This window comes from Benincasa hispida, chromosome 2 (genome assembly GCF_027475165.1).
Source record: "Benincasa hispida cultivar pf3 chromosome 2, pf3_genome.v1.1, whole genome shotgun sequence".
In the NCBI taxonomy this organism is placed as follows: Eukaryota; Viridiplantae; Streptophyta; class Magnoliopsida; order Cucurbitales; family Cucurbitaceae; genus Benincasa; species Benincasa hispida.
Genome location: NC_143479.1, coordinates 46,708,907 through 46,721,767, shown reverse-complemented (window position 1 = coordinate 46,721,767; position 12,861 = coordinate 46,708,907).

The following is a 12,861-nucleotide window of genomic DNA, read 5'->3' as shown; positions in this document are numbered from 1 at the left end:
AATGTGCAAGACTAACATCCACCAAATGCCACTATTTATATACAATTTGACAAATAGGAGGTGAAAATATATAACCATTAAGAATGTGTGATTATGAGACACATAAACAACACGTGAGATTATGGGAGGATGACACGTACTTCTTAAGAACACTATATAAGCATGAGCACACAAAATTTGTATATAATATTTTTAATATATTATTATTTTTATTTAGTTTTAGAGAACCTTAATTTTTGTCGAGCTCTCTTTTTTTGTTTTTACTCTCGAAATTAATTTTAAAAAAAAAGAAAAAGAAAAAAGCGAGGTATCATTACATAATTTATTATTTATTTCACATCATTGAGCTCGATCATGCTTAAATTTGTTTTATTAGAAAGAATTCAATTTTTATAATTTAAATTTGGTCCAGTTGTGCCAATTCTTACTCTAAACGGTCCGTTTAATCCAATTGGATGTTAGGCTTAGTTAAATTATGTTTTAATTTCTCCCTTCTATTTAATATTTGTTGATTTACCTGCTAATTTTAACTAAAAAATACATTTTGTTCAATAAATTTTCTATAAGATTTTAGACAGAAATTTAATATCTACCTTGTGTTTCACAATTGTTTTTCTATAAAATTTTAGGCAGACATTTAATATATTTTTGTTTTACAGAATTTTACTTTTTAAATTCCGAGATATTATTATTCAGAAAAATTTTTAAATCCATCTAATATGGGTTTTTCAATACCCTACAAAGTGGTGAGATTTTTATACTTGGGAGATGAACAATAAAAATATAGTCTAATTAATTAATAAATTAATATCAATTATCCAATATTACTAATTTTAATTCATTATTAAATATAAATATATTATTTAGACTTAATAAATTTCAACTAATAATTTTTAAAATAATATTTTATGTTATCGTAACTATTTAGTATAAATTATTATTATAATAATTCACTTATATTAGTTTAAATATTTTAATAATTAATTTAAATAAATTAATTATGTTTAATATAAAACTATTCATTTATTTTTATTTTAATTGATTAAATAATTAATTAATATCACAATAAACTAAATAACATTAAATTTAATGGATTCTTTTATTTAATTAAGTAATTATTTAATTTTGATTTATATATACAAAATTGGTAAATTGAACACATATATTTAACTTTTAGATATAAATCATTTTGCATATATAAACACATACATTAATTATGCGAAACATTTAAAATTCACACACTCAAAACTCAAATATTTAATATCTATACTTATAAAACAATATCTGCGATCCAATGACCTCAAGAAATAAAATTTTTCTTGAATTCACTCATTTCAATAATATTTCAAGGTTGGCAAAATAAATAAAGAAATAAATAAGTTTGATTGTTGCAGAAATTAAATCTTGAATGACTTTATTGTCAAAACTAACAGTATTTTATTAATCAAAATTTTACCACTCTAATGACATTTTTCTTTGATATTTTTATCAAATGTGTACCGTACATGTATATGTTTTATAATTTATTCGAAGTATATAATATTTTTTTAATAAATTTAAAATTTAAACTGAGTGAGAGTAGAAATTGTATTACTTCTACAATTTTAAAGTTATATTGCAACACCTTGAAATTAAAAGTTTAAGGTAAAAATTGATACAATTTAACCATATTTATATAATTGTTTACACTAACCTGACCTCTAAATTAAACATACGTTAAATTCACTTTACGTCTATGATCACTTATAATTTTGTACACTAAACAATAGGCCGACACAATTTAAAGTTTAAAACATAAACACACTCCTAAAGGAGATACGGCTAACTAGAGTTAAAAAGATTTTGAGATAGGAAATGAAAAATTAATAACTTCGCACGATGTTTGTGAATAAGACCGTAATAATTTTGGTACTAAATTATCCATGAACATAATGCTTATTTCAAAGAAAAAATTATGATTTATTTATTTATTTATTTATCTTTTTGTCAATTCTGATACATATTTAATAATTTCTTCCAGTTTTTTCAATTTGCTTGAATTGTAAAAAGAAAAATTAATATATTTATGACATAATTGATATAAAAATAACACATCTCTTCAATAATATAATAATATACTTTTTTTCTGTATAAATTATGCTATGTCTAGCAGAAGGGATACTTATCTTAGAGACATATCAAATCATTGCCGATCAATAAATATTAAACTAATAATTTTAATATATAAATATATTAAGTTGAAATTTGTTATATAAACTATGAAGACTTAACTTCGAAAAATGAATACTTTATTTAATTACTGCGATATCTTCAATTATATTCTTTTTTTATATTCTTTGAAACTCAAAATTACCATTGATTAACCTTTATCGTAATACAAATATTTTACAAAATTAACGAGCTGGTATCATATGCATTATTTGATAAAATTTAGGTTAAATAACATTTTTTTTTCATAAAATTAAGGGTGAGTTTTGATTTAGTTTTTAATGTTTTAAAATTTATACTTTAATTTCTAAGGTTTAGTAAATCAATAAAAAAAGAAAAACTTGATCTTAAACTTGATCTTTAAATTTGTCGATTCAATATGAATATAACTTCAATCGTTAATGCAACTATTTCTTTTTTACGGTTTCTTGGATGATTAAATTACCAGTCTTCATATTTATTGTACTAAAAAAGAAATACGTATTCATCACTAATAGACCTAATAAACGAGGATGTGACAATTAAATTAAATGTAAACTCAAATTCGAATATTACCATATACGTTAAACCTTATAGGTATATTCACAAGCATTGAACATAAAGTGCTAATTTTGTTCTTATAGATTAGTCAAACCTTAATTACCTCATAGTCATCATCTTCATATACTTGGCAATGAAGTTAATATATGTTATATTTCAATGCTAACTATAGATGTTAATTAATTGTAGATTTTCATTTAGAGAGTGATGTAACATAATAAAAAAAATATCGATAAAAACGACTTAAAAGACGATTTTTTGAAATTTTGACCTAACCACATAGTATGTCAAATTAAGTGTATGTTCGGAAATAATTTTGCAAGACATGTCTTTAATCATTAGAAATTGATTTAATATTTCATTTTAAAACTCCCACACGATCAAAACTTTATTTTGAATTAAGTAATTCCATGTTTTAGAGTGATTACAAATAACAAAAGTGATGGTAACAATCTTGAAAATGTGAACGAAGTCCCACATAAGCTACATTAAGGGAGTGATTGTGAGTTTATAACGAAGGATAACTATCTTCAATGTTAAGGTTTTTTTTTATTTTTTTAATTTTTTATTAAGACTTATACATAAAGTAAACAATAACACATATCTTCAATGTGGAGATATCTCGAGACATGTTGTTTCTAACACATATCGTAAAACGAAATATAGACCCCATAGAGACAAAGTGAAAGGTTTCAAAACCACATAGAGAGATTAGATTTACCTATGTATTGAATTCGCCTATCGTATTCTCTCTTTTCTTCTCGACCACACTCTCTCTCCTCAGATGTTTTTGTTTTTAAACTACCTAATTACTCAAACGAAGGGAAACAATAAAGGCACACATATAATTTACCACGACCATAAAGGTGTAAATCCAAAGAAGAGTATATGGAGAGAAAAAGGGATAAAGATTCTAACGGTCAAATGTAGATTTAAAATAGAAAAAGAGAAACAATGACACGTGTAGATGAGGTCCCTCAGATTTTGGAGGATTGCTCCAATAATGTTGGTGGTGGAGTCAGTGTACGGTCAAGATTAAATTAAAATTAAGGGACCACTAACAGACAAAACACCCCTTCAAAACACATGGACCACATGCATTCATCTAACAAAACAGACCATATTCATATTATTCTATATATATCCTATTCCTTTTGCATTTATTATTCATCTACAAAGATTTTTTTTTCTTTTCTTTTATTAATTTTGAAGTAGGTTTCAACCATATCTTTATAGCTCCAAAAGTTTCAATTTTTTTAGAGTATTTCTTTTTTGTTAAAATTAGATGAAGAATAGACACCAAAAATTGAAAGACGTACGTGACATTATTTACAGTATTATTCATATAAGTTGATATGACAATTGATGAGCACTAGAAATCATATTGACCTTATAAGTTGTTTGGGTTGGATTGGGTTGAGTTGAAAGATTTTTATAAATTTCTTCAACCAAAATAACCTTTATTAAAAAATGAATTCAACTCGACCCAACCATGAAATATTTGCGTTGGGTTAGTTCGGGTTAATCAGGACATTTGTTTAAAATTTTGTTCTAAAAAGAAACACAATGTAAATTTGTAAGAATCTTATTTAATTATTTTTATATATTGAACTAAGATTAACAACTCAATTTCAATTTAAATAGTGAAAATTTTCTTTATAAAGTGCAAAAAAACTACTTTTAAGAATTATTGAAGAATAAATTATTCAAAAAATATTGAAATTAAATAAAATTAAAATCAATATATGTATAAATAATTGTGTTATAAGTAATAAAAAAACATATTTTAAAGGTAATAATAAATTCGGGTTGGTTCGGGTTATATTAGGTGAACCCCTGAACCAACTCAACTCAATCCATAAAATTTTTCATTTATTTGAACCCAACCCAACTCAAATGAGTTGATAACACAATCCAAATCGCGTGGATTGGATTGGGTTGATCGGTTTTTTCGAGTCATCGAGTTTTTTGAATACCTCTCATAGTTGTAAATAATGTTATATATTTAATTCTAATTATTACACAATAGATTGTATGTAAATTCCAGTGTTAGGGTAAATCATTTTTTTTTTGGAAACAATTTCAAAATTTAAGGGTATCTTTTGAAATAAGATTTAAATTTTAAGGATAATAATAAAAAATTTTAAAGTGAAAATAATTGAAATTTACCCAAAAGATCGTCATGGCCATTTGCTATATGGTTTGAACTTCATTTTTCCTTTTTGCATTATGATATGTGCATCTACCATTGTATATTTATTACGTTGGCTATATATATATATATATATTAGTCTCTAATTTTAGTGAATGTTAAGATTGATTGATAATAAGTTGTTAGTAACTTGACAAAATCTTTTAGTACAACCAAAGAGTATCATTAAAAAAAATATCTAATTTCTCCTCGAAACTTCTAAAAATTTTGTAGTAGGTCATGAGTTTTCTCTTCTTACGTCATCCTTTCTTCCCAAATATTTTGTCAATTCGCCAAATCTTATTTTATCACCAACTTATTTCAAGCGTTCATCAACAGTGGAAGATTAAATTGAAGAAACATAAAAAAAAAGGGACTAAAACGAACATTTAACATATTATATATAAGTCAAAATGAGTCGATATAGTGATTTTCCAATCTCAAAGTTAGAAATTCGATACTTACCTATTTTTTAAAAAAACATATCATATCTATTAGGGGTGTTAGTGAATTGGGTTGAGTTGAGTTTTTGGACCCAACCCAATTGTTCGGGTTGTTAATTTCTTCAACACAAATAACCCTTTGTAAAAGATGAACCCAATCCAACCCAATCATGAAGCATTTGGGTTGGGTTGGTTCGGGTTGATCGGGTTATTTTTTATCTAAAAGAAAGTAAATTGTTAATATGTAAAGATTTGATTTAATTATTTTCATATATTGAATTAAGATTAACAACTCAATTTCAATTTATATAATAAATATTTTCTTTCCAAAGTGCTAAAAAACTGCATTTAGGAGTTGTTGAAGAATAAATTATCCAAAAAAATGATAAAACTTAAATAAATATATGTATACATGATTGTATCATGAGTAAAAATTATATATTGTAAAGTTAATAATAAGTTCGGGTTGGTTCGAGTTGGTTCGGGTCATTTTAGGTGAACCCATGAACCAACCCAACCCACAAAAATTTCCTTTATTTGAATTCAACCCAATCTAAATGAGTTGATAACCCAATCCAAACTGCATGGATTGGGTTGGGTTGATCGGTTTTTTTAAATCATCGAGTTTTTTGAACACTCCTTATTATCTATCCCATTCCTTTTGTATTTTTTTATTCCTGACCGCAGAAGATTTTTTTCGAATTCTTCACATTATCCTAGACATATAGAGTATAGCACTAATCTCTCAACTCTGTTCCTCTGAGTGTTTCAGAAGTCCTGTCCCTTTACTGTATAGTCTTTATGGCCACATTCATTTTCGGCTCTATTCGTGAACAAGATTTCTACAATATTATATAACTGCATAATAAAAGAATGCTAAAATTTTCATTATGTGTGTGTTTGTGTTCGTGAATCTGTCCTTTCAAGTGACAATCTTGTTTGGTTCGGATGTAATATGAGGGACACGTGAATATTCAAAGTGTGGTAATCTAGTCTCGACTAGTCGTTTCAAGTCAGTGATCATGATAACTCCATAAAAAAGTTATCTTAAATTCGATTAATGGTGCTAGTTCAAGATGCATGTTTTATTAGTTTAAATTGTTTATTTATATGAAATAGAATATAAGGAGTATTTCGGAACGTTTAGGACAAATTGAGGTGAAAATGAAGCAATTAGAAGTTTATTCAAACAACTAGGCTTGAAGGAGGTGAAAAAGACCAAAATGGCCATGCCAAAAAATGTCTCAACATTGTATTCAACACTCCACGACAATGCACAACAAAAGGACAACACAAAGCATCACAACACTTTTGAGTACTTGAACTTTATGTGGAGACATATAGGTGGATCAAGTTCGAGAAAATAGTCAAAATGATCTATAGTATATGAATAAGATTGGGTGTCTTATTCTGGTAATACTATTGGATGCGGCCTACTCTGTAGTTGTTACAAGGAATTGTAAAGTCCTACCTACGAAGTGATTTTAATTCGTGCATATTATGACATGAGAAGTGGGGGCGTCCTGTGTAAATGAGTTTTGTACAAGATCGGACCACGAAACAAGTCACTCTTACTTTATAACGTTGTTTACTGTTTAAGATTGACTATTTCAAATTGATGACCTAGGTAACTTGACCTTAATCCTGAGCTAACTATGAACTCCTGTTTGTTCGGGATTATCCTTTGATCTGCAAAGGTGAGAGTAGACCAACGTCTCTGCTTAATAAACCTCCCATTTTGGGATAAGTCTGGATAGATAGCTGGGAACATAGGGTGCAAGACAAAATTTACTCCTACCCGATTAGGGTTAGTAGAGAGGTTGTTCCCTTTATGTGTTGATTCTGGGTCTTGAACAAGAGGCCTCACCCTCTCATTGGCCTGAGAGAGATCCGAATAGTTGATTGGATCAAAAATCAATTGTTCATTAGGAGATCAGTGAGACTTGAGGAATAAGAGGTAATTTCGGGGGTAAAACAGAGATTCGACCCAATCGTTATTATGAACAACCTGTGAAGGGTTAACTTACTAATCATGGTTATATTGAATGAACATAATATATCTACAGTGAGGGGAGTTCATCTATGGGCTTTAGTGGAATCACCCATTAGTTAACGAATAGGGGTTAGTTTGGTCTAATGAGTTTAACCGATTAATCTTGGATCGTTGGAGCCCATGATTTGTATGTCCGCGAGGTCCCCCTACTAGCTCGTAAATGGATTAGCTCTAAAGTAACGTGATAAGTTAATTTGAAACGTTCAAATTAGAATTAAATGAAATTGGAGAAATAATATTTAAATATGATTTAAATATTTGAAGATGGAATTGTGTAAAAATTAGTTTAATATTTGATATTAAATTAATTAGAATTGTTTAAATTGTTTAAATAATTATTTATTAATTTTATTAAGAAAATATTAATTTATGAAACTAATTTTGTAAAATTAATAATATTTTCAATTTTATTAAATAAATGGATTTGTGAAATCATTTATCAAAAGTTGAAAAAGAGGAAAAAAAACACAAAATGGAAAATTAGTTTTTTCCATTGTCTTCATCGAGTAGCTCACTAACAACCCACTTCTTAAAGCTTCATTTACTCTAAGCAGAAGCTGCATTAATCTCTTTGCATGATGGTCTGCAATATATTGAAGAGATTGAAGTGAATTCGAAGTCATGCAACTGATCAAATTTTTCTAAAAAATTCATGTGAAGAAAGGTGTTCTTTATTTGGGTTGTTGCTGTGAGTTTGTCTCCTATTCCCTTTAATTTAGGCTTATTTTGAGTCCCATAACTCAATCTAGAGCACCAAGAGGATAGTATGGAAGATCTTGGGGTGGTCTATAACAAGATTCAAAGGAGATTTGAAGATGGATTCAAGCTTTGAGGAAGTTCTACAAAGGTATGTCATGAAACCCATTTATTTCTGCTGAAGCATGCTTTCATTTCTGCCAAAATTAATGAATTAGAGTGCCTATGGATCCTGGTCACTTCCGCTGCACGATGGTACGTTCCAAAAATTTGTATTAGAACATCTTAAGCATTCAATTCAGTTTAATTTTGGTTTGGTGGGTGTTTTATATGAGTTATATGAAACTGTTGTACTGATATGGTTCTTTGAGTTTTGGCTTTTTATTTCTCTTTGATTTCTCAATTAAATTTGTAATTGACTCTTACTTGAGGAGCTTATATGTGTTCCCAAGAGTTTGTAATTTATTTGAAGTCATTAGAGTTGAAATTAAGTTGTAATTTGAAAAAACACGTGAAGAGGCCGAGTTGCAAATTCTAGAAAATCAGCCTCTGTTCATATCGTCGTTGAGCTTCAGTAGCTAGATGATCGTTTAACTTCATGCGTTAGACGATGTGAAAAAAAGCTAAATAATCATGTAGCTTCGAGCATTGATCGTTGAGGTGTTATGCTCTAGACGATCGTGTATCTATGGGAGCTAAGTGATGCGTTGTATTGCTATACGATGGCATTACACGATTGTGTAGCTTCGCGTAATAACTAAACGATGGGTTGTATTGCTATACGATAGCACTACACGATCGTGTAGCTTTGATTATGGAGCTAAACGATGCATTGGAGAGCTATGCGATAACGCTACACGATCATTTACTTCTATGCGGTAGCCAAGCGGTGCGTTGAAGAGCTATGCGATAGCGCTACACAATCGTTTACCTCTAAGCGGTAGCTAAGCGATGTGTTGAAGAACTCAGCGATAGTGCTACGTGATCATTTATTTATGTGCGGTAGTTGAGCGATGCGTCGAAAGCTATGCGATAGCACTAAGCGATTGCTTTCTTTTGCGTGCGCTAAACGATCAATTCAACCGTTAGACGATGGTGCTAACCGATCGTGTAGTAAATGTCTGGCGCTAAACGATGGAGCTGCACGATAATGTTGGACACTAAGCGATCGTGTAGCATCCTCCAACACTAGACGATGATACTATGCGATAGAAGGCAGATATTGCATGATCATATACCTTGATCAGACACCATGCATTGGTGCTACACGATCAAGCAAACACTAAACAATCAGGAAGACGCATGATGATGGTCATCAATGCTAAACGATGAGAGTTAGCGAGATATTGAGCGTGAGCGAGAACAGCCGGTTCGACTGATTCTCTTGAGGTCCAGTCCGGTTCACCTTAAATAGTTTTTGGCTGGTCTGGTTCAGACTTGGTTGGTCCGGTTTAGACGGTTCAGGTCCGGTTCAAGCTACTTGAGTTCATTTCGGAACGATTCGAGCGGTCCAGAAGCGATTTAGAAGCTATTTTTTCATAATTAGTTTTTTTTTTTTTTTTTTTTTTTTTTTTTGTTTGCTTGTTTATGCCAAAACTAAAACCATATAAGTTAGTGTTTAATTATTTATGCATTTGATATATTATAATTAAATAAATCTTGTATGTTCATACAGTATGCCATGTAGATTTAAAATTCCACTGTAGGAAGCATGTTACATGCATTGGAAGTATGTTATAAAATGTAATAATATATAGTATGCATGTTAGGGTTTCTTTTATTTAATATAATAGTTATATTAGATATTGAATGCCCTTGTTGTATGTTGTGGATGTTTAACATGTCTAAAATTTTGTAAGCTGTTATAAAATTGGGTTAGACGTTTAAAATCCATAACAAAGAATAGATACATGCTCACTTAGGTTAACCACTTGTTTTAATAGTTAAAATAGTCATTAAACTTGTAAAACTAGGGTTACAGACTCAATTGGTATATAATCCTGTCGAAGGCTGGGGGTACTTAAGTTGACAGTCAACAGAACACCTTCTACCTGGGGATTATGGCCGAATAATTGAGCATTAGTAACTGGTTTTATGAGCATTCATGAGCGGTATGAGGTAATAAAAACCGTTTATCACCTATACATTGTAGGTTTAAATCCATTTATAAGTGTTATACTTGGATAAACCATCTAGACTTAGGGTTGTTTTTATTAGCCGAAAAGAACCTAAGTATAAATTTACCCAAACATTTAGAACACTTTAGTGGGAGATTAAAAGTTATTAGCTCTCACGTCTTCAAGAGTTCACACTGTGAAATCTATGCTCGGCTTCGTGTCAATTTTATCTCGGCTGCTCCATTCGGAAAGTGTTTGCATGGGTCAATAACAAGGTGAATGAGGGAAGTCGTTTATAATAAGTGGGTGAAGGAAATGTGTCAACATTGTCTTATGGTCTCCTCCATTAGTTTGAACAGTGAGATTCCTATGTTGTGCCTGCTGTCGTTTTTAGGTGGCACTAGCTAGTCGTTAACCATGGCAATCCCCTCGGAGGGTTGTAATATAGGATTCGGAACAATCCAGGCTTCAGTAAAATAAATAGGGTCTTATAGTTCCGTCTTGGGTATTGTCTTTTATTTTAGAGGCATACTCATACCGTTCTATAAGATATGAAAATGGCAGGTCTATACTTACAAGAATTACTAAGTGTTAATAAATATCTTGACCAAAAACGATAACTAAATGACTATCGAAATATGAGTTATTCTGGAGATAGTATTTGGTCAAGAATTGTCTTGCTTTTGTGAAGGAATTCTTGACTGCCCCTTGGTAGCAATTGTTCTAAATCACTTAAGTATCGTTGCAAAAATAATGATTATGGATACATTATGAATTTGCTAAAACTTGATTGGATTTAAAAGAAATTCACTTATAGAATTTGATTATAATTTCAGAATGACGAGTTCAATTATACAATTGTTGGCATCGAACAAACTGATCGGGGATAACTATGTGACATGGAAATCAAATTTGAACACGATACTTATGATAGACATTTTGCAATTTGTCTTAACAGAGGAATGTCCACCCATTCCTAGCTCTAATTCCAATTGAACTATTCAGGAAGTGTTTGATAAATGGATCAGGGTGAATGATAAAGCCCGTGCTTATATCCTCGCCAGCTAGTCTGACGTTTTGGCCAAAAAAGACGAGGATATGAGTACTGCCAAAGAGATTATGGAATCTCTGAGAGGGATGTTTGGACAACCGTCCTTCACCCTGAGGCATGATACTATCAAATACATTTATAACAACTGCATGAAAGAGGGGACCTCAGTTCATGAACATGTCCTGGACATGATTGTCTACTTTAATGTAGTAGAAGTAAACGATGTTATGATGGATGAGAGAAGCTAAGTTGGTTTTATTCTAAAATCTCTTCCAAAGCGTTTTCTACAATTATGTACGAATGAATTGATGAATAAAATTGAATACAACTTGACTACTCTATTGAATGAGTTGCAGGCTTTCCAGACTATGTTGAGAACTAAGGGTCTAGAATCATAAGTAAATGTTGCTTCTGTTGAGAAGAGAGGAATGTCCTCTAAGCCTAATGTTGCCTCCTCTTCGCAGAGTAAAAGTATTCTTGCAAAGAAAGACAAAGGGAAAGGGAAGAAGAAGCTTGTTGGCAAGAAATGCAAGAAAATCGCTGCAGAGGAAGGGAAATGTTTCCACTGCAACAAAGAAGGGCACTGGAAAAGAAATTGCCCTAAATAACTTACAAAGAAGAAAGCAGAGAAAGCTAAACAAGCAACTTAGTTCCTGAATACCGCTTACTCAGCTTGACCAGTGGGAGAAGTTACTGTTGTTGATGATATTACTTGCTTTTATGATCATGTAATGAACATATTGTACATATTTTTATTTTGAATGAAATGTTCATTTTCAGAAAATATGTTTGTTCTATCTTATAGCAACTTTTGTTAAAAATCAAAATTGTTAAAAGTCATTAGCAAATATTTAGATATTTAAACGGCTAAGACCAAAGTATAGTAAGTTTAAATATTTCTAGATCTAACTATTACCAAGAGTTGTTAATACAGGTCAAACATATTATACTCAAAGAGTTGAGAGTACCTTAATGTAGTGGGAGGAAAGTGTGATTCCTGGTCATTATTGAGAATTAGATGCATTCTTCATATAGTTTAATAAGAGCCCTATTGTACACTAATATGTTTATAATGATTCTCTCGGCTAAAGTGTTTGAGCATAATCTAGTAAGACTAGAAATACCAGTTAAATAACCTAAGGCAAGTGGGAGAAATATCGAGTATGGGATACCGAATGGTAAACCATGGGTATGGGATGCCCTAGTTTATTGTATTTCTCTATAGAACTTAGAAACTAGTCTTATATATCGGATATATAAGTTACCACTGGAGTTTTAGTTCAAGTGGGAGTTTGTTGGGTTTTATGTTCTAAATCTCGTGGTTTGTGAATAGTAGAACATATTCTGAAAATTCAATAAATTGTTATTGAATATATTATTTTTTAGAAATCCAATAAACCTAAAGTCCCCTTGACCATTACATGAGTACTTGAACTTTATGTGGAGACATGCAAGTGGATCAGGTTCAAGTAAATAGTCCAAATGATCTATAGTATGTGAATAAGGTTGGGTGCCTTATTCTGGTAACACTATTGGATGTGGTCTACTCTGTAGTTGTTATA